Consider the following 24,880-nt stretch of genomic DNA (forward strand, 5'->3'; position numbering starts at 1 on the left):
AATAATCATGGGGAAATCCGCTTGCAAGTTGTACATATAACTGCTAATGAGTGGGAAACATACAAACATTTTATAGTAGGTGACGAATCTTACTCAAGATCAGTGTTAGACGTTCAGTGGTACCAAACTTTACCTTCTCGAGATGGCGAGTACGCTGGGATACGTGGAACAAATACATCAGTGATTTTTTTTCAAGTACAGAACAAAAAAAAAACATGTAGAGAACCATCGAACTAAAAAGGTAAAGAACAGTGATGGTGTTAAATGTGAGTTTATGGAAAATCTTATCAACAGCGACTATAAAAAAGTATTAAGGGTCAAAAGAGACAAAAACTATTTTAGTAAAATAAAAAATACCTTTAATTTGATGTGCATATTGACCTATGATTCCATTTAAGATTTTCTTCCGACTCCTTTGTGGGCCATCCCCCTGAAGAATTATTGGATCACTGAATATTTGTTAAAATAGAGTTCTATGCCCTGTAACTTTGTACCAAGTACAGTATTTTAGCTTTATCTGCATTATTTTTAAAAATATTTAACCGTTCCAGGACTTTTCTACCACACGCTATAATACAAATTGCGTATTAAATAAGTATAGAATCTGCATTTGAAATGGCCAGTTCTAAGTCTCACTTGAATCAACATCTTTCTGGTTGTGGTAGTCTACATGGTTTTAAATCCACGACTCCTTTTCATCAAATTGGACCGTTAATACCCTCTAACATTGAACAAAGTATGCCCAACTTTATCTATCTATCTATCTATACTATTATAAATAATTTATTTTGTAAAAAAATACAACCGACTTCAAACGCTCTAAAAAGAATGAAATAATTTAAATAAAGTAAACTTTTGTATCAGGCAAGCTCACGTATTTTAAGTCGGCACGGCTCTATGATGATTTTTGATACAAAATTGAAAGAGGGTGTCCATATTGCAGGTGACTATCTATAACTAAAGGTGTTAATCTGCCTTTCTTTTTCATAGTTATGCGTTAAGTGTTATTTTATAACCGTAATCAGAGATCGGCATTATAGTGGTGTTAACGAGTATCTTTTAAAAGATTATAACGAATTTAAATGTTTCTTCTTAATGTTTATGTTTGAGAAAATATTTCCTTTAATATATAAAAAAAACAGTTCAGTATGTCTTTTATATATTTATGTTATCCGACTACAATTTATTGATTTTCAAAATACACACACAATATTTAATTTCAATCATATTTGCAGTTTGAGCCGCGCCGACTTGAAATACGTGAGCTTGCCTAATACAAAAGTTTACTTTATTGAAATTATTTCATTCTTTTTAGAGCGTTTGAAGTCGGTTGTATTTTTTTACAAAATAAATTATTTCATGATTTTTAGTGACTGTATAATTTTTTATGTATTAATTACTTGAGGTTTTTTGATAAGCAAAACTGTTTGAAACAATCAAAAGTTCCACAGAACAATCATTATTTTAAAACTGCTTGAGTCACCTGTTCAGGTTACGTAATCAATGGGTGTGAAAATAAATATTTTTAGATATTCCTTAAGAAAGATAGAGTTGTCCATTACATTAGGCCCAATGAAAAACTAATTGTCTTTTCTAGATACATTGAAATGTCAGACATCATCGTTTCCTGCAATCGGTGTACTTCTACATTATAAAAAGAAAAACAGTAACGTCCCAAGCCTTTTGGAACAATATGAAAGTTATTCCTCAGCCACCAGCACTAAAAAATCTCTCAAAAGTGGAAAATTGGTCGTTAACACGTATAGTACCTTTGGAAAATATTATATGAAAGATTGGTTTAGCTAAAAGTGGTGTAAGTCATGTTGGGGGTAGTGATGTAAAACACCCAGGTATTTAAAACTCGGGGTAAATACCCTGGGTATTTACCCGGGTAAATACCCAAAATCCATAAATACCCGGGTATTTTGGGTATTTATAAAATCAATTGAAATTCATTTCTATTTACCCCTAAATATGTTATTGTTATTACATGATAAATTAGGATAGTCAATTACAGTAACTTGAAGCTTTGCTCGCTTAATGATTTAGCACTTTTTTTTTAATAATACATAAAGTTTCTAAATAAGCATGGGGTTTTGTGTCTTAAATCGAGTAACATCAGTTAAATTTAACTCACTAAAAAATATTATATATTAAAAAAGGCTGTGGCTATTTCAATTTTTATAATTTCATTAATTTATAACCAATTAAATAACATAAACAAAATTATTTTAATTTATAAATATCCAGGAATTGTTGGGTACTTATGATGCAAAATTTTTATTGTATAAATGGTTTGGAAGGCTAGATAGACCTAAGGCCTATTTGACATCTAGGCAGAATGATAGAATACTTTTAAGTAGGCTTAGTTAAACTTTTCTGTGTTACCGCTTGGTTGGAAACAATACAGTCCACTCTTGGTAATTCAAACACTTGATAATTCAAAACTTTCGATAATTCAAAATGAAGGCTCAGTCCCTAGAGAATCTCTCAATATTTCAAATTTTTACCATGCATTTTGATACACTCGGTATTTCAAAGTCCAAATAGAGGGCAGGTCAATTTGTAACACGCAGTAATTCGAAGTTTCGTCGGTTAACACTCTATAATTCGAAGTCATGCTGTAATTTGAAGTTTCGTCGAAAAAACACTCTATAAATCAAAGTCACACAGTAATTCGAAGTTTAGTCGGCAAAACACTATATTTCGAAGTGATCTCTTCCTGTTATAACAGGAAACTATACAGTACAGTACATCCTGTTCCCATGGTAGGCTAGTGTTGGACGTTTTGATGTTTGTTTAGTTAGAGCAGTAGTCAGAGTTAGTTCGCTGACTTGTTTTTCTAAGTTGGCAATCCGATCTCTAGATTGCGCGACATCTCCTTGAGCACGAACGTAGTTGTCGACAGCTTATTTTGATACCATTGATACCAACAAAAGATTTAGAACAAAAATATTAAATCCTGCCATCCTACAGATTGAATTTTAAAATTATTTTTCTTAAGTTGTTTACACATAGGCTAGGTTAAGTTGTTAGACTAGGTTAAATTTTCCTGTCATTCTAAATAATAATTATTAGGTACTTAGCAAATTATTTTTTTTTAACTTTCAATCAAATAAATTCATCTATCCATCATAGAAATTAAAAAATCATAAGTAGTCAGGACCAGTGCAGCAACCATGCGACCAGGGTATTTATGCCGATTATAACCAGAAGTAAAATGCCAGTAGTGACCATATGAAATTTTGTTTAACACATTTTATCATCATTTTACTATCCTTGCAAGGTAATAATTGCAAAAAAACATCTAAATCTTCTCTAACTTAAATAAAAATTATAAATACCCAGTTTTTGGGTATTTACCCGGGCCTGGGGTAAATACCCGGGTAAAAACCCAATTTATATTTACCTACCCACTGGGTATTTACCCGGCCCACATCACTAGTTGGGGGTTTTGTTTGCTCAAGATATAGCCTAGTCGAAATTGCAAATCATCTTCCTCTAGGACTTTCCGAAGCAGGCATAATAGTATTGATATGTTATAGTAACTGGGTAGAGAATATTAATAAACATTCCACATATGCAAATGAAATATGTATATATATGAAAGATTGGTTCAGCTAAAAGTGGTGCAAGTCATGTAGGTGGTTTTGTTTGATCAAGATATAGCCTAGTCGAAATTGCAAATCTTCCTCTATTACTTTCCGAAGCAGGCTATTGATATGATATAGTAACTGGGTAGAGAATATCAATAAACATTCCACATCTGCAAATGCATGTTTAGTAATTAAAATATTTAACACTTTTAAGACGATTGACGATTATGCACTGTCACACTTCTTAGGTCGTGTAAGGAATAATTGCATTTAATTTATATTTAGACCTGTTTTACGAATGCTTTGGTTTTTACAATACCGTACATCTTTATTTGTCAATATCATACAGCTATTCACTGAAACATATAGCTTATGTTTTGTAAGTCAGAATATTCAATACTAATAAAAACAGAATTACTGTATACACAAATCAAGTCAAACATTAAAATACATTTTTTATAGTAACCAAAACAAAATGCATTTTTCTCAATGTAATTCATTTAGGCTCCATGGCAAGAAATAGTTTATTGATCAATATGAAGCAACTGTTTCATGAAGAATTGTCTGTAGCTTCATTTAAATGGTTTCAACTAACAGCTGTAGGAATGTTATTATTATTTATTGCCTTCTCTGCACAAATGTAAACAATCTGCACAAATGTAAACAAAATAAATGTTGACTATTTAAGGTTTTCAGAATTTTTCACCGAAACAAATATTATACTTAAACATAATATATAAGGTACCAAATAGAAACTCTCCTGGTTATTTTGGTGGTGGAACCACACTGATCGGTAAAAGAATCACAGAGAAATTGGTGAACATACATAGAAAAAAAAAACATCGCCACAAACAAATTGAGAACCTCCTCCTTTTGTTGGTAGTGGGGAAGTCGGTTAAAAAGAGGTGGTTGCTGTATGTGTGTGTGTATGGGAAAAGTAAACGCGAAAAATACTGGTCGGATCGGGCTGAAATTCGGCATGATGATAGCTCATATTCCCGATTAACATATAGGCATATTTTTATCCCAAAAATCCTTCCGGGCTCCGCCCCAGTGGCTCTGGAGTTTCCCATGTTAACCTTATGAGAAATGGAATTAATGAATCTTAACAGCTGTTTCAATTAAACAAGTTGGTTCTGTTCTATGATGTTCAATAGCATTAAAGTTACAAGGATTACCAACAGGGTGCAGCACTAGCACTATTATTTCTTTTACATTTATGACAACAGCTAATTTGCAACCAAAAGGTGAGTGAGCGTAGCGAACGAACTTCAACCTGGAGGCGAGTGAGCGTAGCGAACGAGCTAACCTGAAGGCAAGTGAGCGTAGCGAACGAGCTAAACTGAAGGAAAGTGAGCGCAGCGAACGAGCTCCAACCTAAAGGTGAGTGAGCGTAGCGAACGAACTTCAACCAGGACGTGATTGAGCCATGCAAACGAGATCATCTTGAAAATTAAGAAGTTAAACGGGGCAAAGCCCGCGGGTTACAGCTAGTATATATATATATACGACGTAAACACAGCTTTTACTCACAGTATGGGTCAAAGATTCGTGAAATGCGACCAACTGCTGATGTGTGATTTACATGTAGGCTAAGTGACTATCTTTATTCCATACAACAAATGTAATGGGAAAAAACATACAAATATAGGAATATACTTGAGCAAATTATCTAAATAGCATAAATAGCTGCTTATTAGGTTATCAGCATTGCCCAGTTCGTATATTATTTATTTTTCAAATGAAACTCGAATTAATATAAAACATTCATTTGGTTAAAATAATATATCGGTTTGATTAACATAAAATAGTTTATACAGGCAAACTATCAGTTCTATTTCATGTAAAAAATTAAACAACCCCTAAATAAAATACAAAGATAAACAGTATTTGTTAATTATTATTTCTTTTATTGCTGACAATATTCCCGTGGCGGAGCACGGGCGGTTAGCTAGTTCCATTTAAATATGAGTACTCATAAGGTTAACATGAGAAACTCTAGAGCCACTGGGGCGGAGCCCTTTTGACGGATCTGCACCAAACTTCACACAAACCATCTTTGACTAATGCTTAATAATGCCTGAAAGTTTCATTACAATCTGTCAAGCGGTTTCGGAGTCCATAAAGGACAAACAAACAAACATACATACATTGGATTTTATATAGCCTATATATAGATTAAAAATTAAATTCTCCTAGTAAGACGAAGAACTTACTTATTTTACTTATTTTGAGTGGCTAGGAGGGAACGCGAACGTGACCCCTTGCATCAACCTCCCAATGGAACATTTTACGGATATAGAGTGGCAGCACCTGGTGAGACATCCAACCTCAGACAAATGAACGTTAAATGTTTACATTGTGGTGGCTTAAATTTTAACTAAGCAAGAAAAGACTGGCCGAGAGATAGTTCAATATTTACTTTATTGCCATAAATGAAAGGTTCGTTTACCTCATTTGCAGAATTCACCCCACTTTCAGGAACTTATTGAAAACTCCCAATCTGAAAACAGGACTGTGTGACTTAGATCCAGAAATTATTTGGATAAAATTTGTCAATTCAATTCCACCTTTGTCATGATCAGCTCTGAAGCTCATTTAGATGAGAGGATCACACAGGGAATCTACAATTCAAACTCCATGACACATTTTACCACTGAGTAGGTCCGCTAATTCCTCAAGAAGGTAATGATCCTGGATACGCACAGATCTACGATGCACGTTGGCACTGGAACCCAACAGCGTATGAAACACGATTGAAACAAAAAATGCAATAAAAATAATATGCAGGAAATAGGATCACATGCAGCCCATTTACCCAATCTTTTAAGACAGTGGCGGAAATTTGTAGTGTTGAGAGCTCCGAGGAGTCAAATGAGATTCTTATGTACATAATAAGAGGCAAAAGAAGTGACTTCCCAGTCTACAATGATGCTACCTCTTTTGATGTTGCAGCTATTTTTAAAGCTGAAAACAAAGCACCACTTGGCCAAATAAATCTAATGCATATTAATATTTAGATAGTTCTTTTTTTAACTAATAGTGTTAAACGCAATATCCGTCGTTAGATCTACTTGCTTAACCTCTTATGTTTCCAACCAGAGACTTTGGTTGGGACCCCTAATTTAAACAAGCCTAAAAAATGTATTTTATGTAAAAAATGTATGTTTCATGTATTTATATAATTTATCATTATTAGTCTTTTTTTTAATATTTATATATTGTTGTTATAGTTATTGAATATTTTATTACTTTCTCCCCCTATACCATAGTATATGGAGAAAGTATTGTTTTCGTCAAAATTTTCGAGTTTGAGTTTTGAGTGGATATATTCGTTTTGGGTCCCCCTGGACCCAAAAAAGTGGTTTTCGAAGTGATGTCTGTGTGTGTGCGTGTGTGTGTGTGTGGGTGTGTGTGTGTGTGTGTGTCTGTGTGTCTGGATGTGTACAGAGCTAGAGACCACACCTGTGGTCCGATTTCGATGAAATTTGGTTTGTAGGTTCTAATCCATGGTATCTCCAGGCGTTTTTTTCATTTTTTTGAAATTTTTATTTTTAATGGGGATTTCCCCATAAAAACCCATAAAAAACCGGAAAAATCGGATTTTCTCAAAAATGGCCCGAACGATTTTGATAGAAATTTAGTATGTTGTAGCCCTTTAAATTCTGAATAAAATGGTACAAATCCCATATCTGTAAAAATTACGGTTCAAAAGTTATGGTCAAATATGTTATTTTCCCATAAAAACCCCATAAAATAACGAAAAATAGGATTTTAGAAAAAAATCCGGTTTTGATTTAACATAGTATGTTATAGTCTTTACAGTTTTGATAGTTTTTTTTAATTTTTTAGAAATTTTTATTTTTAATGGGGATTTTCCCATAAAACCCCATAAAATAACGGAAAATTATGATTTTCCCAAAAATGGCCCGAACGATTTTGATAAAAATTTAGCATGTTATAGTCCTTTAAATTGTGAACAAAATTGTACAAATCCCATTTGCGTATATTTACTCTCACCACTTACGTATGATAAAGGTTTTTGACAAACTTATGGGAGAAAGTATGTGTCAGAATGCTGATACCGTTTATTTATGTTGTTATTGCATGGCATGAAAGTGTAAGTTAGATTGAACTGAATGGACAAGAAGAAACCTACTAAAGAAATTATTATACAGTAATCGCATGAACTGTGCTTTAATGTAAATGGTGTAAACTGTATTGAAGCATGTAAATAAAATAAAATAAAACACAACATATCGTAGAAATAATTTAACAATGCTAGAGTATGTGTCGCACTGGTTGGCGTAAAGAGAGGGAGTTAGCTTGCTACATTAGGCTTTTTAGAGTGTATGGTTGACAACCTTGTACTCATAGAGTGCACCCGCCTAATGTACATTAAGAGATTACCAAAGCAGCATGAGAGTGGATCAATATTTAAATATTGTAGATTACTTTTATAATTTTTTAAAACATTTTACTTTTCATATTAGCAAATTTCCCTATATGGAAGTAGCTATTACCGTATGTAGCACGGTAAGACCTAGGCCCGGGACCAATTTACTTTTTCATTTTGATGTCCCCAGAGGCCAAAAACACTATTCGTTCAAATTTTTATATATGTATACGTCCGTGAACACGAAAACTTGAGTAATTTTTGTCCGATTTTGATGAAATTTGGTTTAAAGGTGTAAGGCGGGATAAACTTGAATGAGTTCGCGAACCGGCATGATCAAACCATGGGAACGGGGTTTTAAGGGGGCTTTTATGGGGTCAAAAATGGTTTTTCTTATTTTTGACCCTCGAAACACAAAATCTCAATTTCTCTCTAGACCTTTTTAAAAGAGTTAAAAAAAAAACAAATAATTTAGTATATATCAAAGTGTTTTTGTACTGTTATTGGTCATGGAGAAAATTCATAAAATTGTAAATTTCAAATTCCCATGTTATTCTTGTAGAGATTATTGTAAAATGTTGTAGTTTGCATGTTTATGGATATATTTTGATCAAACTTGGCAAAAATTTATTTTATACTAAGCTATTAATATTTTACTAAAAAATACACTTTATTAGTTTCCTTGTAGCAGCAAACCTAGGTACTCATTAAACCTAATGTTATTTAAATAGATTTAATTGAAAATCAATTCAGACAAATGGAAATGGGTGATTCTACAAATTAGGCAACATTTGGAAGAATAAAATGACTAAACATTTATAATGAGAAACAATCTTCTATATATTTTTTCTTTATAGGAAATTACCCAAAAACAATGAATAAACATCAAATCGAGCTGATTTTAAACCATTTTGCACCAACCTGCAGACTAAGTGAATTTATTTACTTAGTCGGCAGGTTTGCTGCGGTGGGGGTATTTCTATAATCAGTCATAGAACTTACTTAAGAGTGACTCTTTGATTAAGGTCTTGCTATTTATGTTTTTTCTTTTATTCTTTTATTACAAATTTCATTTTTGCTCGATTTTGAGCACCGGGTTATCTAGTTTTATGGAAATATAACATAGCTGTGTGAGCCTGTCACAGAATATACTAATGTCTAAAATTCAATTTTCCATTTATTTTGTTTGCAGCATAGATATTAGGTTATAACAGTTGCTGTAGCTTACAATAATTTATTCCATCAGTTTGATTTGGTAAAAAAGTTTATGTATTTGACAAAAATCAGTAATTTATATCAGCACAACCTGTTGGTGGCTCTCATAAACTACGTCCCAAAATGAGTATGGAATGTCTAGTTGTACAGTATAAGGGATTACTTGTTTAAAATCTTACACCAGAAAACAAATACAGTATGGATACATACTATAGTTATATAAAGAGAGTAACTTTATTTGTGCATTACCTCTGTGGAAAATATGTTTTACCAAAATGTAAATAGAAGAGATATATATGTATTGGTTGAGGATGTATTGGTTAATATTGGAGGGAGAGTTAAGATTATTAAATTCAAATAATTAGCACTCTTCTAAGCTTAGGGTGCCAATACAAATAAATGTAGTCGAGCAGTGGAAAGTACTTGATTTGATATGATTTAATGATTTATATTATGTAACGTTTATGTTTGTGTGAATAAATTTATTTTATATTGTTTACAGTGTTATATAACATATAACGTTTATTTTTGTGTGATTGAATACATTTATTTGATATGGTTTAAGTGTTATATTATGTAACGTTTATGTTTGTCAGTAAATTTATTTGATATGGTTTAAGTGTTCTATTATGTAACGTTTATTTTTGTGTCAATAAATTTATTTTATATGGTTTGAAGTGTTTTTGTACGTATGCCTACAGTAGTTGATTGTGAGGAAAATTCTGCAAAATTTAAATTGGAAATTCCCATTATATGTCAATATGTATAATAAGTAAACCATTGTAGTTTGCTTGCATACATTTTGATCAAACTAAGCTACTATATTCACATTTTACTGATTCCCACTTTATTACCCTACTTGAGAAGTGCACTTGTTAAATCAAATGTTATTTAAATCAATATACAGGGTGATTGGTATTCAGTGTAACAAAAATATTTTGGTGTAAGTACAAAGTAATAATGAAGTGTGATGTTGTTGACTTCTCAAAGAGTTATTGAAGTTTTTCAAAAATCACTATGTTTTAAACTTAATACAGCAAATCCTCAATTACATGTAAAAGGATTTGAGTAGATAGTGTAATTTTGGTATTCTACATTAAATTTTTAATAAGAAAAATAGAAAAGGAGGATCAGTACAGTAGTAAAAACTCCGTTATAAATAGATTCAAAGATAAAACATAAAGTGTTGGATAAATTAAAAATCAAATTAAAAATCAAACCAAATCATTCTTTATTCACTATACATAAAAATAACATGTATTGAATAGAGTCAAATAGGCTATAAATACATATAACTACATATTACAAAGTGCTTAAAGTATATTACTAAGATTTACTGTAGGGAAAAAAATAAATTGATTGATCTTTAAAAAGTTAAGCATTTCTAACTGAATATTTAAACAAAAATAAATTAATCATTCTAAAATAAATTAAAATAAATAAATAAAATAAAATAAATTTAATAATAAACGAGGTGTTAGCCCGTCCTACGTACGGGAATTCAGTAGTCAGTTAAAACCGTGTACAATTCAGATCAGCTAGTTTACACATATAAAGACAAAGTTTCTTGCAGTTTTAATGTGAAAAATCATCTTGTAAACAAATGTTGTGTCACCAAATATGTTTTTATTCCATCATAGGCCTATACAATATGCATTTTAAATCCGATAATTTTACAATAAAACAGCAATTCTGCAATTTTTACGATGTGAAAAGCGTTGAAGTGAGATTTGCAGCCGATTCGCACAGACGCACACTATTATAAGTAGCCTACAGTAGAGAGAGTAATAGTCAATTGAGAAGTGTATAGACTAAGTCAACGATACCACCTTCCATAGCATACCTGCCTCTTCCATAATTATTATCACCACAATACAACTACTATACACAATTTCCAGCATGTATGAATAGAAAGACCTAAAATAAAACGATAATATCCAATAAAATTCACAGTACACATAAATTGTCACACCTATCCTTTATATCATTTTCACTGCATTAATTGCTAAATAAGTAAGTGTAAACAAAGAAAAGTAAAAACAATAACAGTATGTTTTGAAACAGCTGTTTGGTTCAAAAGACATTCATTAGAAAAAAAAAGAACTCACGATTACTAAAAGAACTGGTCACATCATAATTGAAATAAAAGTGATATTTTCACGTTTGGGGGCGCTGATAGGCACCCACAAACGTAACCACACTGAACTTGATTTCATAAAAAGATGGTTTGTCTAATTGCAGTATCCTAGGTCAAGTTGACGTTGTGTTCAATCTTTGTATAAAACCCGGCTGAGGTTATGGTGGTAATTTAAAATCGTGATCCCTGATTATTCTTGATCTTATTTTTATGACATCAATATTTCCGGGCCTAATCCAAACAAAGTTAAAGCAGACAAACATTAATTGTAAACAAAAAGCTACCATGAAGAATTAAAACATGTAAACATTGTTATTTTTCTATTCTTTCCTCGAAAAGTGGAATAGTAAAATAATTTGCATTTATCCTTTTTTATTAAGACTCGTGCACAGAGCCTCGATTTGTACTGTGGTTTAATTAATTTTGGTGTAAACTATTTTAAACTGTGGTCTAATTATCTCTACTAATCTTACTTATTTCCTATAATCAATGACAAAATAAGAGTAAATAAAATAACCTCATAGTTCCATAGTTTATATTTAACCAGCTGTTAGTTAAAACAAATTATATTGCTCTAAAACAAATCGAAGATTACAAAGATTGCTTTAAAAAAATAATTTGAACATCCTAGTATTGCACTATGTATAATTTAATTAATCTGTCATCCTCTTACAGAAGAATTGAACGTATCAATCTCCAGCATTACACATAGTATAAATAAGTCAACCCTAAGTATGTCTTTACATTTTTATCCAAATGCTGAATTTGTGACACAAAAGCTGAATGTTTACAGCTGTTATGTTAAGCAACTTATTTTATGCCAAAAGCTAGTTTAGAATCTTAGCGTCGGCTGCTAGACTTTTAAAAAATTAAAACTTAATTTCTAAAAAACTGGGACCCTAAACTAAAATTATGGTCCGACATTCTTCTAACTTCGACATTCCCTAGTTCTCAAAATTATCTTTCTTTCAACACAAAAATCATGAAAATCCGTCTAGTGGTTGATTCAGAATCGTGAAATAAAAAAACACACTTTCGTTTTAATATTATAGATAAATAAATTTAATCATTGGTCTATTGCATTTTTCTACACCCTGTATATAAGAAGGTGATCAAATTATGTTTTTGGTCGGTTAATATAGTAGGTAAATATATGCCGATGCTTGAAAATCGGTAGCAGAGCCAAACTAACTCGGAAAAGAAAAACCATTTTTTTAAGATATTAAGAGATTAAAATTTAAGAAAATTAAAATGTAGTGTTTAGCAAGGAATTTGAAATCTTGCAACAGTTTGACTACTGAATATTTATTCAATATTTATCTGATATTATACCTACATATTTATTTTAACACTGCGGGGCTGCATGGGTCCTCTAGTTTAATGTGATTTTTTATACGGCCGGTTAATTTGCTTTAAAATCTGAACGGAAGGAGGTAAACTAGTAAACTTTTAGCCGACACCTGCTTGGATTAAGAGTCCTTGGGGCCAAGTGACCATCTTTGATAAATTTCAAATAGCTGCTGAAGGGGTATTTGTCATCCAAACAAGGTTTATTAAATAGTTAAGTGATAATGGTTTAAATATCTAGGTCACTGTGAGATCATAATTGTCTTCATGGTTTTGTAATTCTATTCCAAGGTATTTTTTTGAGCTGGCTAACGGCCATCTTGGATTTGCCCGCCATAAGTTAAATGTTAATTTCAAACTCCCGCTGAATAGTTATTTGCCATTTAAAAATGTTTTCAAATACCAAAGTGATTGTAATTTAATTATCTAGGTCACTATGAGATTTCAAATTTCCTTTGTGGTTTTGAAATTGTTTTATGAGTTAGTACCAAGCGACCTAAGAATAAAATTATTCTTTTATTCTTTGGTCGCTGGTTAGTACAGCTTTGCTCCAAGGATTCTTCATTGTACATTTGTGTTATTACTGTATTTGTCCATGTTTTTAATTAAGCATATTTTTTAACTGGCCAAGTATATTAGGTGTTTTATATCGTATAACTTATCTTATAAGTATTTATAAGGATAATATATATTAGGATAAAAATTAATTGACGAGACACCAGTTAATGACGTAGGTATATAATGTAATGTTTATTTTTGTGTCAGTAAATTTATTATAAGGTTTGAAGTGTTTTTCTACGTATTTCTCCAGTAGTTGATTGTGAGGAAAATTCTGCAAAATTTAAATTCGAAAGTCCCATTATATGTTTATGTAGAATAAGTAAACCATTGTAGTTTGCTTGGATACATTTTGATCAAACTTAGCTACTTTATTAACATTTTCCTAAAACCCACTTTATTACGCTCCTTATAAAAGCAAACTGGAGATTTAGTAAACTGTTGTAGTTTGCATGTTTAGCAATATATTTAGATCAAACTTAGAACATTTATTTGTTTCAAATTATACTATTAACATTTAACTATAAGAACAATTGATTTGGTATCTTTCCTGAAGCAGCAAACCTAGGTACTCGTTAAAATTAATGTTATTATACTGTGAATATAATGAGATTTTTAAGGAGATATTTTAGTGAAAATCAAATTAGACTTAAATGGAAATTCGTTTAGTCTCAGATTTGCTGTGGTGGGGGTATTTATCTAGGTTATAACAATTTAATAACATTGTCAATTTAGATGGGGACTACACAGAGGTGAGTATTTCAACCCAAATATGAATGAGGGATGAGTGTAGAATGGAGTGAGTTGAGCTGAATAGTGTTGTTACTGACTAAGACCAGCTGTTTTATTAGCCAGGACAGTTTAGGCCCAATGATCAAGGAATGCTGGGTCCAGTTTTGCCATACAAAAGCCGAACACTTTGGACTAAGCGTTTGTTTTATTTGCGGCTCTTTGTCCAATACAATACGTTGGACACCGACCAAAAACTTCTTGCAATTGTTCGTCATCAAAATAGTGTTCAGCTGAAGGTAATGTAAGAATTGAATTAGTTGTTATTTTCTACTAGCTGTTACCCACGGGCTTCGCCCCATTTAGTTTTCTCAAAAGTTCATGGGTACTTTTGGCTTTATATATAGACTAGCAACAGAGCCCGTTGTGGTTAAATACAACGGTCTCTAGTAAGATAATAATGGTTGTGAAATCCATACACCACTTTACTCACTAATATTAATGGTACAGATTAAGCACATAACTTTAGAATCACATACTTAACATAAGGAATTCACTTTAAACACAAATGCAAATTTTGTTAACAACAACATTAATTTAATCAAAGAAAAATCAATAAGCTGTTAAATTAATAACACATGGTTCGTATGTTTAGATTATGCATAATGGTAAACCAATTATTGCCATCTATAAAAATTATTGGTTTTTCTTTTCCGGGTCGGGTTTAAGGTCTTCTACCCGACTGATTTTCATAATTTTGGCCTTAAACGTAAGGAACGCACCACAGATTTGCCATCAAGCATCGGCATTCATTTTGATTGATATTTCGAGCTATGTATGCAAGCACATATTTGTCATCAAGCATCATTATTAATTTATCTAATGTATTACTCAACAAAAAAATATAAATTAGATTTATTTGATTTTTTTACTTCAATTAAAGATGTATTCCAGCAGTTCTAATTACATTACCCTATATGTTTTGGTCTAAAAACCTTTAGTGAAATACCAGCTTGAGCTATTGATTATTAAGATTCTGATCTTAATAATCCTACCTAAAGCACACTGCTGATTCACGAATCAACAATAATTATAATCGTTTTAGTACTTATCTGCAATCAATGATACGTAACTCAAATTTTATTTAAGGTATTTTATATGTCTTGGTCTTAAAATACTTCAAAGGCGTTCACTTGTGATATTGATAGTTTTAATCGGTTAAGTTAAATAATTACGTTATTCTATTTGTTTTGACTTAAGAACCTTCAATGAAATACCAGCTTCCATTTGAATGATTGATTATTAAGATTGGACGTACCTAAAGCACACTGCTAAATCACGAACACCCCAATTTGTCAAAAAATTTTGTTATTTATCATCGATTTATAGTCAAACGGTCTTGCAACCTCAACAGAAACTGTCAGACATTGACGGGTTTCACCAAGTATATCTTGAAAAAACCAAAATTTCATAATTATTTGCAAATCTACACAAATTAGGCTTTCCAATGACCTATTAGTTAATAAAATCGGTTCAGTGGAACTGTAGATTTAATTGTACAAAGTTTAAGAACAAAATCTTTAGTTCAGCGTTTTCTCACCATTATACATTTGGAGGTTGCTTAACGTTTTTGCAAATAACTTTGAAATGGTGAGGAAAACGACCAAAGTGGAAGGTGATATTCTGATAGAGAATAAAATTTCCTACAAATTACTCTCGTGTATCTCTGGAAAATACTCAATAATTAAAGGCAGCCTAAAGTTGGCTACAAATATAAACTAAAATAAGGCGTTTTATATGTATTATTGTTTATTTTTATTGTTTTACATCAAATATGTAATTAAATCAAACTTTCATAATTATTTGCAAATCTAGACAAAATTAAGCTTTCCAACGACCCATTAAGTAACAAAATAGGTCCGGTAGAAGTCTAGATTTAGTTGTACAAAGTTTAACAAAAATATATCTAATTCATTATTTTCTCACCACTATAAATTTGGAGATCATTTAGCTTATTGCCAATAACTTTTAAATGGAGGGAAAATCAACCAAAAGTGGATGTGATATTCTGAAAGAGAATAAAATTTACTACAAATAACTACTATACATTTCTTGAAAATGAAAATGCTTAATAAAGGCAGCCAAAAGCTGGCTACAAATAGAAACTTGAAAACAGAAACTTGAAAAAGGCAGTTTTTAATGTATTTTTGTTATTTTTAATTTTTCACCACAAATATTTAATAAAATCACACTTTCATAATTATTTGCAAATCTACATGAGTTAGGCTTTCTAATGACCCATTAGTTAACAAAATCGGTCCAGTAGAAGTCTAGATTTAGTTGTACAAAGTTTAACAAAAATATCCCTAACTCAGTATTTAGTACGGTGAAATTAGACCTAAACCGGGACATCCAAAAAAAAAGTTTCAAACCAGTGCCAAATTGTTGAGTACACTTCCCTCAATATGTAAAAAAAGGTTACACTGATTTGAGTGTCGGGTTTGGGGGGGAGGGGGTGAAAATGGGGTGTAAATAGGACTTTTTTTACTTTTTCGCAAATACCTCAAAAACGGTGAGTTTTTCTTAATACATAATCAGTTACAAAAATAATCTACATTAAATTTCGAACAAAATGATACCATACAATACCTATCTACTATGGACGGTTCAGGTAATATTGAGGGGTAAATGTGATTTTTTCTTAAAATTCAAAAAAAAGTTGTTTTTTATCTGGAGGAAACCCATGGACAACCATAAAAAAGTTTCTAGCAAGTGCTAAATTGTTCAATAAACCTCCCTTAATATGTGTAAAAAAGTTACACTGATTTGCGTGCCGGTCTTGGGTAGGAGGGTGTGAAAACGGGGTTGGAAATTTTATTCATAAGTAATTTTGTAAATTTTTTTAAGTAACACTTTTTATTTTCCATTTTAACACAAATATAACTACAATATAACTAAATATGACTTACCTACCTAAAAAAGACAAACCTACCTAGATATGGGAACATGGTGAATTTTCTACCGTTTGAATTCTCAAGAAGATCGAATAAAAAATAACTGAAGTTACAACGATTTTTAGTTGTTAAATTATTGTGATCAAGGCTACGCTATTCAGGGTTGCCTCATTTTACCAATAAAAATCGTGATATTTATTTATTTTTTATCATTTTAAAAGCTAAATAAATGTGTTACAGACATGTTTTCATAAAATTAGCAGTTTCTAGCAATTTCAATTTAAAAAAATTAAATGGCCGCCATTTTAAAATTTTTATTGGATTAAGATAATTTTTGTCTAACGTGGGTCTGTTTTATCTCAACATACATACCAAGTTTGTTAATGATCGGTTAAAAAATTCAGAGATGAAATAATGTTTTTGTGAAAAAAACAAAATGGCAAATATCTGGTTAACAAAGCGATTTTGGAAAAAATATTCTTGATTTTCTTTTTATTTTCACCGATAGGACCATTTCCTGGGGTTTGGCTGTTTACTTACAGGACTCCCTGTATACAGGATGTCTCACCTAAAGTGAACCAATAGCTAACTTTTTTATCATGAGTTATACAGTTGACTTCTTATGGGACACTCCCCTTTATTTTTTTAGATGATTTGGAATGGTTCCCAATTTTAAAAACATGTTCGCCATTTTCCAATATGGCCAACAACTTTGTTGTTTCTTATGGAACACCCTGTAGTTCATGATTGTTTTAGAATATAAATCCAATTTAAAAACATTTTTAATTTTGACATTTTCTCGTAAAAGCTACTCGTTTAGGAGTTACAGCATGTTACACTTATGGAAAAAAGGCTTGTTGTGTACATTCCGCATCCTGTAGCTCATAAACGAGTAAGTTAATAGAGAAAATGCAAAGAACAAAAACTTTTTTATGGGTATCCATGATTTTCCTGCATTTAAAAAACAACTTTTTAGAATTAAAAAGAAAAATCACATTTACCCCTCAATATCTCCTAACACGTTCATGGTAGATAGGTATTGTATGGCATCATCTTGTTTGAAATTTAATGTAGATTATTTTTGTAATTCATTATATTTTAAGAAAAACGCACCGTTTTCGAGATATTTGTCAAATAGCAAAAGAAAGTCCCATTCCCCCCCTTTTATTTTAACCCTCCTTCCAAAATCTGATACTCAAATCAGTGTAACTTTTTTACACGTATTAAGGGAGGTTTATTGAACAATTTGGCACTCATTAGAAACTTTTTTTATGGGTGTCCATGGGTTTCCTCCAGATAAAAAACCACTTTTTTTAGAATTTTAAGAACAAATCACATTTACCCCTCAATATTACCTGAACCGTTCATAGTAGATAGGTATTGTATGGTATCATTTTGTTCGAAATTTAATGTAGATTATTTTTGTAATTCATTATATTTTAATAAAAATGCACCGTTTTTTAGGTATTTGCGAAAAAGTAAAAAAAATCATATTTTTACCCCATTTTCACCCCCTCCCCCCCAAACCCGACACTCAAATCAGTGTAACTTTTTTTTACATATTGAGGGAAGTGTACTCAACAATTTGGCACTGGTTTGAAACTTTTTTTTTGGATGTCCCGGTTTGCTCTAATTTTCTCATTATTAAAACTTCGGAGGGTGCTTAGATTTTTTGCAAATAACTTTTAAATGGTGAGGAAATCAACTTAAGTGGAAGGTAATATTCTGAAAGAGAATAAAATTTCCTACAAATTGATACTATAGGCCTACACTTCTTGGAAACACTAAAAAAAGGCTGCCAAAAGTCTCACCCAAATAAAAAGTGTGAAAAACACCGTTTTCAATGTATTTCTTATGGAAAACATGTTTTTTTTTATTTTTCACCATAAATCATAACAAAAACAAACTTTCATAATTATTTGCAAATCTAGACAAATTAAGCTTTCCGACGACCCATTAATTAATAAAATCGGTCCAGTAGAACTCTAGATTTAGTTGTACAAAGATTTTCAAAACCGAATTATACATAGATAAAACTGAATTATATAGAATGAATTATATATAGAATAGATAACTAAATCTGTTGGTTAATGGGACAGTACAATTTCATTTTTAATTATGCAATGTCGAATTCTTTCTTACTTATAAGCTGAAAAAGGTATTAATTTATTAATGAATTTGATAAACCAAATCCTTTTTTCCAACAAAATATTTACAGAAATTGTACTCAAATATTAAAGGAGAAAAAGTGAATTTAAAAGAATAAATTGAATTAACCTATTAATGTTTAACAAAGCGTACATATTTCTAGGGAATAAGCCGATATGGGCATAAGAGTATGTGTATAAGTGTAGAAAACTAAGAAAACATTTTATTCTTGTACTTTCAAAGTAATTGAACAAGTATTCTTTTAAAACTTCTTTGGTGTTTACTGGTTAAACATCCAGTAAGGTATTAAATAATCATAATTAATTATTTCTAAGCAAATAAGGTAAATTGCAAGGTAGTAATACTGAATACTGTAGTAGGTAACCTGAAATGTAAACAAATACGGTATGTATAAGGATTTAGATATAACAAATTGTTACTTAAGAGTGATATGTGTCTGTAGGCCAAATTTAATAAGAGACATTGAGATGTGAGGAAGTTTCCTCCAGAGCACTAGGCCTTATCAAGGGTGGTAAGGGTCGATAAGTGAAAGACTCTGGGTATCTCAAACTTCCATTTTATTCCCTGATATCCTTATCCTACCACATATGTTACCACATATATACAATATTATATACAGTCTTGATCCTGGGTCCGTAGTCCTCCTACCAGGCAGTGTCTCCGGGCTCGTATTCAGGGGTTGGGCAGAGGTTGGATCAAGTCTTGCTTGCGCCCTTACTGGCCCGGTGGTCTACGACACTCCTAAAAGATATCCGTGTGGGTCCGCGGTCTAGATCCTTGGCACCTTCACCCCGGAATCCTCGGTCCCCTAGCTGCTGCTCTCCACTGGAGACGGTTCTGGCTTTCCAAGCACAGAAGTCAAGCTGGGCCGGTTTAATGTGCTACTGCTCTCCACTGGAGACGGTTCTGGCGTCACTTGCTCAGAAGTTAGCACTCTCTAGGCAGTCTACTCGGTCTGCAGTCCGACGTAAACTCCTTCAACACTTAGCGTATACCTATGTATATGCTTTAAAGGTGGTGGGGGACTCCCAAAGTCCTCCCCTCCACCTACGACTACGGACCCGCGGGCTCAACACGCCCATGCGAGGGTGTCGGTGGCTCAACACGCCCGTCCGACAGTGCTGGTGGCTCAACACGCCTGTCCAGCGGTACCCGTGGCTCAACACGCCCATCAGGTGTCCCGCGGGCTCAACACGCCCATGCGGGGTGTCGGGGGCTCAACACGCCCATCCGACGGTGCTGGTGGCTCAACACGCCCATCCAGCGGTACCCGTGGCTCAACACGCCCATCAGGTAACTCGCGGGCTCAACACGCCCATGCGAGGGTGCCGGGGGCTCAACACACCCGTCCAGCGTACCCGTGGCTCAACACGCCCATCAGGTGTCTCGCGGGCTCAACACGCCCATGCGAGGATGTCGGGGGCTCACCACGCCCGTCCGACGGTGCCCGGGGCTCAACACGCCCGTCCAGCGTACCCGTGGCTCAACACGCCCATCAGGTAACTCGCGGGCTCAACACGCCCATGCGAGGGTGCCGGGGGCTCAACACGCCCGTCCGACGGTGCCGGGGGCTCAACACGCCCGTCCAGCGTACCTGTGGCTCAGCACGCCCATCAGGTGTCTCGCGGGCTCAACACGCCCATGCGAGGGTGTCGGGGGCTCAACACGCCCGTCCGACGGTGCCGGGGGCTCAACACGCCCGTCCAGCGTACCTGTGGCTCAGCACGCCCATCAGGTGTCTCGCGGGCTCAACACGCCCATGCGAGGGTGCCGGGGGCTCAACACGCCCGTCCGACGGTGCCGGGGGCTCAACACGCCCGTCCAGCGTACCCGGGGCTCAGCACGCCCATCAGGTAACTCGCGGGCTCAACACGCCCATGCGAGGGTGCCGGGGGCTCAACACGCCCGTCCGACGGTGCCGGGGGCTCAACACGCCCGTCCAGCGTACCCGTGGCTCAACACGCCCATCAGGTGTCTCGCGGGCTCAACACGCCCATGCGAGGATGTCGGGGGCTCACCACGCCCGTCCGACGGTGCCGGGGGCTCAACACGCCCGTCCAGCGTACCCGGGGCTCAGCACGCCCATCAGGTAACTCGCGGGCTCAACACGCCCATGCGAGGGTGCCGGGGGCTCAACACGCCCGTCCAGCGTACCTGGGGCTCAGCACGCCCATCAGGTAACTCGCGGGCTCAACACGCCCATGCGAGGGTGCCGGGGGCTCAACACGCCCGTCCGACGGTGCCGGGGGCTCAACACGCCCGTCCAGCGTACCTGTGGCTCAGCACGCCCATCAGGTGTCTCGCGGGCTCAACACGCCCATGCGAGGGTGCCGGGGGCTCAACACGCCCGTCCGACGGTGCCGGGGGCTCAACACGCCCATCAGGTACCTCGCGGGCTCAACACGCCCATGCGAGGGTGCCGGGGGCTCAACACGCCCGTCCGACGGTGCCGGGGGCTCAACACGCCCGTCCAGCGTACCCGTGGCTCAGCACGCCCATCAGGTGTTTCGCGGGCTCAACACGCCCATGCGAGGGTGTCGGGGGCTCAACACGCCCGTCCGACGGTGCCCGGGGCTCAACACGCCCATCAGGCCCCACACCGGTGGCTCAGCACGCCCATCCGGCGGGGTCAGGCCCGAAGGCCCAACTGACTTCTCGGTGCCAAACACCCTGGTTAAGTACCCGCCGAATGGTACCCAAGTGGTGGGGGTGAGTACCTTACCACCTCCATCGGAGCATCTCTCCCCTCCGTTGGAGTCATTTCGATGTCTCCGAGTACTTTTGTACCTTTAACCTCAAAATTTTCTAGGGAGTCAAAAACACTTCTTTACAGAGAAATTCAAATACAATTTCCATAGTTGAAAAGGCTACGGTACTTAGGTTTGAACGCCCCATTTTAATACTTTTACTAAGACTGTTATAAATTGAAGTCCGGGAGTCTAAACATCCCATGAGGTAAGATTTAATCAAAGTGAAAACCGCAAAATTTCCGACATTGTGTTGGAAAATGGACAGCAAATCAATATAACATTCTGAGAGTGAGGGAAAAGGCAAACACCAAATAGAGCCGGCTAACTCTTGCATAATAGCTCTCATTGTTCCCTTATGAAAATGTTTGCCTTGTCTGTTTGCTTCCATTTTTACATACAGTTATCGAAAACGAATGTACAGGAAAGTATTTGTTTGCCTCAGAAATACATTCAGTTACTATTCTTTTGTGGGCGATTAAGCCCATTGAAAGTTTATAAGTCCTTAGGGAGGATACTTTTGGACTATTACAACTAATACGTGCATTTTAACGTGCAACCCAAATTAAAAGCTACACACTGTCAGACACATTTTCAAGACAAAACAACCTTATATGTTGGTATCCCTGTGTTATTTCCTTCATTGCAGCTGATATGTGTTTTTGCTCAGTTATCTATGAGGCTTAGTGTTATTGGGAATTGATTGTAAACTAGGGGTCGTCCAGTGGTCGAAATTACGACCAAATATATGTAATGTGGAAATGTGTACAATTCTCTATTTTTACCCACGTTGTAGATACGTGATTGGATTTTCTTTAATTTGTTTCGTTTTCTGTTTATATTACGTTTTATTTCGTCACCAGCATGAAAACCCATAACGCCCATGTAACTTTTTAAAATTTAAAATTCATTTTTCGTGTTTGTAAACCAATGTTTATTTATAAAGGGATTCTGCGCATCTAAAGGCAAATGTTTTTCTAACTGTATGCATAGATTTTCCCTGCAATGCACATGAGCTGAGAAAAAAGGTTTTAAAGAAACATACTTGACTATATAGATAAAACACAACATGGGTTTTCCCGGGAGCGCGTCTCGTTGTCCCTCCGTCTCGTTGTCCCTCCGTCTCGTTGTCCCTCCGTCTACTTGTACCTCGAGGCCTAGGGACAACTAGTCGTAGGTACAACTAGACGTAGGTACAAGTAGACGGTGGCTCACCCGACTAGTTGTACCTGCAGATTTTTAGGAGGTACAACTAGACGTAGGTACAAGTAGACGTAGGTACAACTAGACGTGTATCCCACCGACAAGTAGTATCACCTAGCTTGTACGGATGCGACCAGTTGTCCCTACGACTAGTAGTCCCTACGACTAGTGGTCCCTCCGTCTAGTAGTCCCTACGTCTAGTTGTACCTACGCGTATTTTGCGTCCTTATAGTCTAGTTGTATCTATCCTTCAATTCGTTACCCTGTTTTATTGATTACTGCACGAGTATTTTTTAATAATACCCTTAATTAAATCAGGAACTGCAGTGTTCCGAGTCGATTGAGTATGATTGGCAAATATTTTTCACCGCAATACGATGTTTTGGTAGTTTTACAGACGTTAATTGGAGGCTGAAAGCTACGCATTGCTGTCCAGGGTCGTAATGGCAGCTATAGTTGTGATTAAAATTTTCCAGCCCTGGTACCGAAAATCGCTTATTTAATTAAAACATTTATATATATCATTAAATATACAAGCAGTATATCCCTAATGAATTGCAATAGACCGCTGCCTAGCAATTATGTATTACTATTTTTGCTGATTCCTTTAAATATTTTTTCACATAACCTTAAAGTATTTGCATTGATTAGTGTGCATATCTTATAGTTTACAATGGATTTCCCAGTGATCATTGAACAATGAAGTGTACAATGAAGTTGAGGTCCAGCGGTTGAAAACTCGACAAAAACTATGAAATGTACTACACATACTTCTCCATTTAACATACACTGTAAATAATAAATGTGATTGGAATATGTTCCATTTGTTTTGATTTTATTTTCATAATTAGTTATTATTTCGTCACCAGCATAGCAACCCGTTAAACCCATGTTAGTTTTAAACATTTGTAATTCTTTTTTTATTAGCGAATTTCCCATATAGGGAATAAGCTATTACCGTAGGTCTCATGGTAAGACCTAGACCCGGGACCGATTTACTTTTTCGTTTTGAGGTCCCCAGAGGCCAAAAACACCATCCGTTCAAATTTATATATATATATATTTATATATGTGTCCGTTAGCGCGATAACTCGAGCAAAATTGATCCGATTTTGATGAAATTTGGTACAAACGTGTAAACCTACATTTATTCGAACGAGTTCGTGAACCAGCATAATCGGACCATGGGATCAGGGGTTTATGGGGGGTTTTATGGGGTAAAAATGGGGTTTTCTCATTTTTGACCCTAAAAACTTTAAATTTCTAAATTTCTCTCTAGACCATTTTGAAGAGCTTAAAAAAACAAATAATTTTTTTGAAGTTTTTTTGAACGTTCATTGACTTCGGAGAAAATTAAAAAATTGAAAATTTAAAATTCCCATGTTATTCTTATGGAGAATAAATAAACTGTTCTAGTTTGCTTGTTTATGGATATATTTTAATCAAATGGCAATTTGGCTTATTTAATACTAAGCTATCAATATTTCAATTGAAAAAAACACACCTCAACATCTTCCCCGTAGCAGCAAACCTAACTACTCACTAAAATTAATGTTATTTAAATAGGAAATAAATCTGAAAATTTATAGGGAATATTTTAGTAGAAATCAAGCCGGGTAAATGGGAATTCGCTTAGTATGCAGGTTTGCTGCGACGGGGGTATGTCTTTTTAGCCTATTTTAATTTATAAAGGCATTCTGTAGATCGACAGGAAAATACATTTCCACCGATATGCGGATTTTTTCTCTGTGATGTTCACGAGCTGATAAAAAGGTTGTAAAGAAACATGCTTGCCTACATTATTGATATATTTTCTCAGTTTTGTATAG

The 24,880-nt window shown here is 34.8% G+C and overlaps 1 protein-coding gene across 2 annotated transcripts in view; it reads left to right on the forward strand.

Moving 5' to 3' along the window:
- The window catches only part of LOC128999361 (uncharacterized), an 81,446-nt gene that overhangs the window by 21,054 nt on the left and 35,512 nt on the right, over positions 1-24,880 (forward strand). The window lies entirely within an intron of this gene.

The sequence above is a fragment of the Macrosteles quadrilineatus genome, unplaced genomic scaffold, assembly GCF_028750875.1.
Source record: "Macrosteles quadrilineatus isolate MER2022 unplaced genomic scaffold, UCM_ALF_1.0 Scaffold_8__2_contigs__length_117827958, whole genome shotgun sequence".
Lineage (NCBI taxonomy): Eukaryota > Metazoa > Arthropoda > Insecta > Hemiptera > Cicadellidae > Macrosteles > Macrosteles quadrilineatus.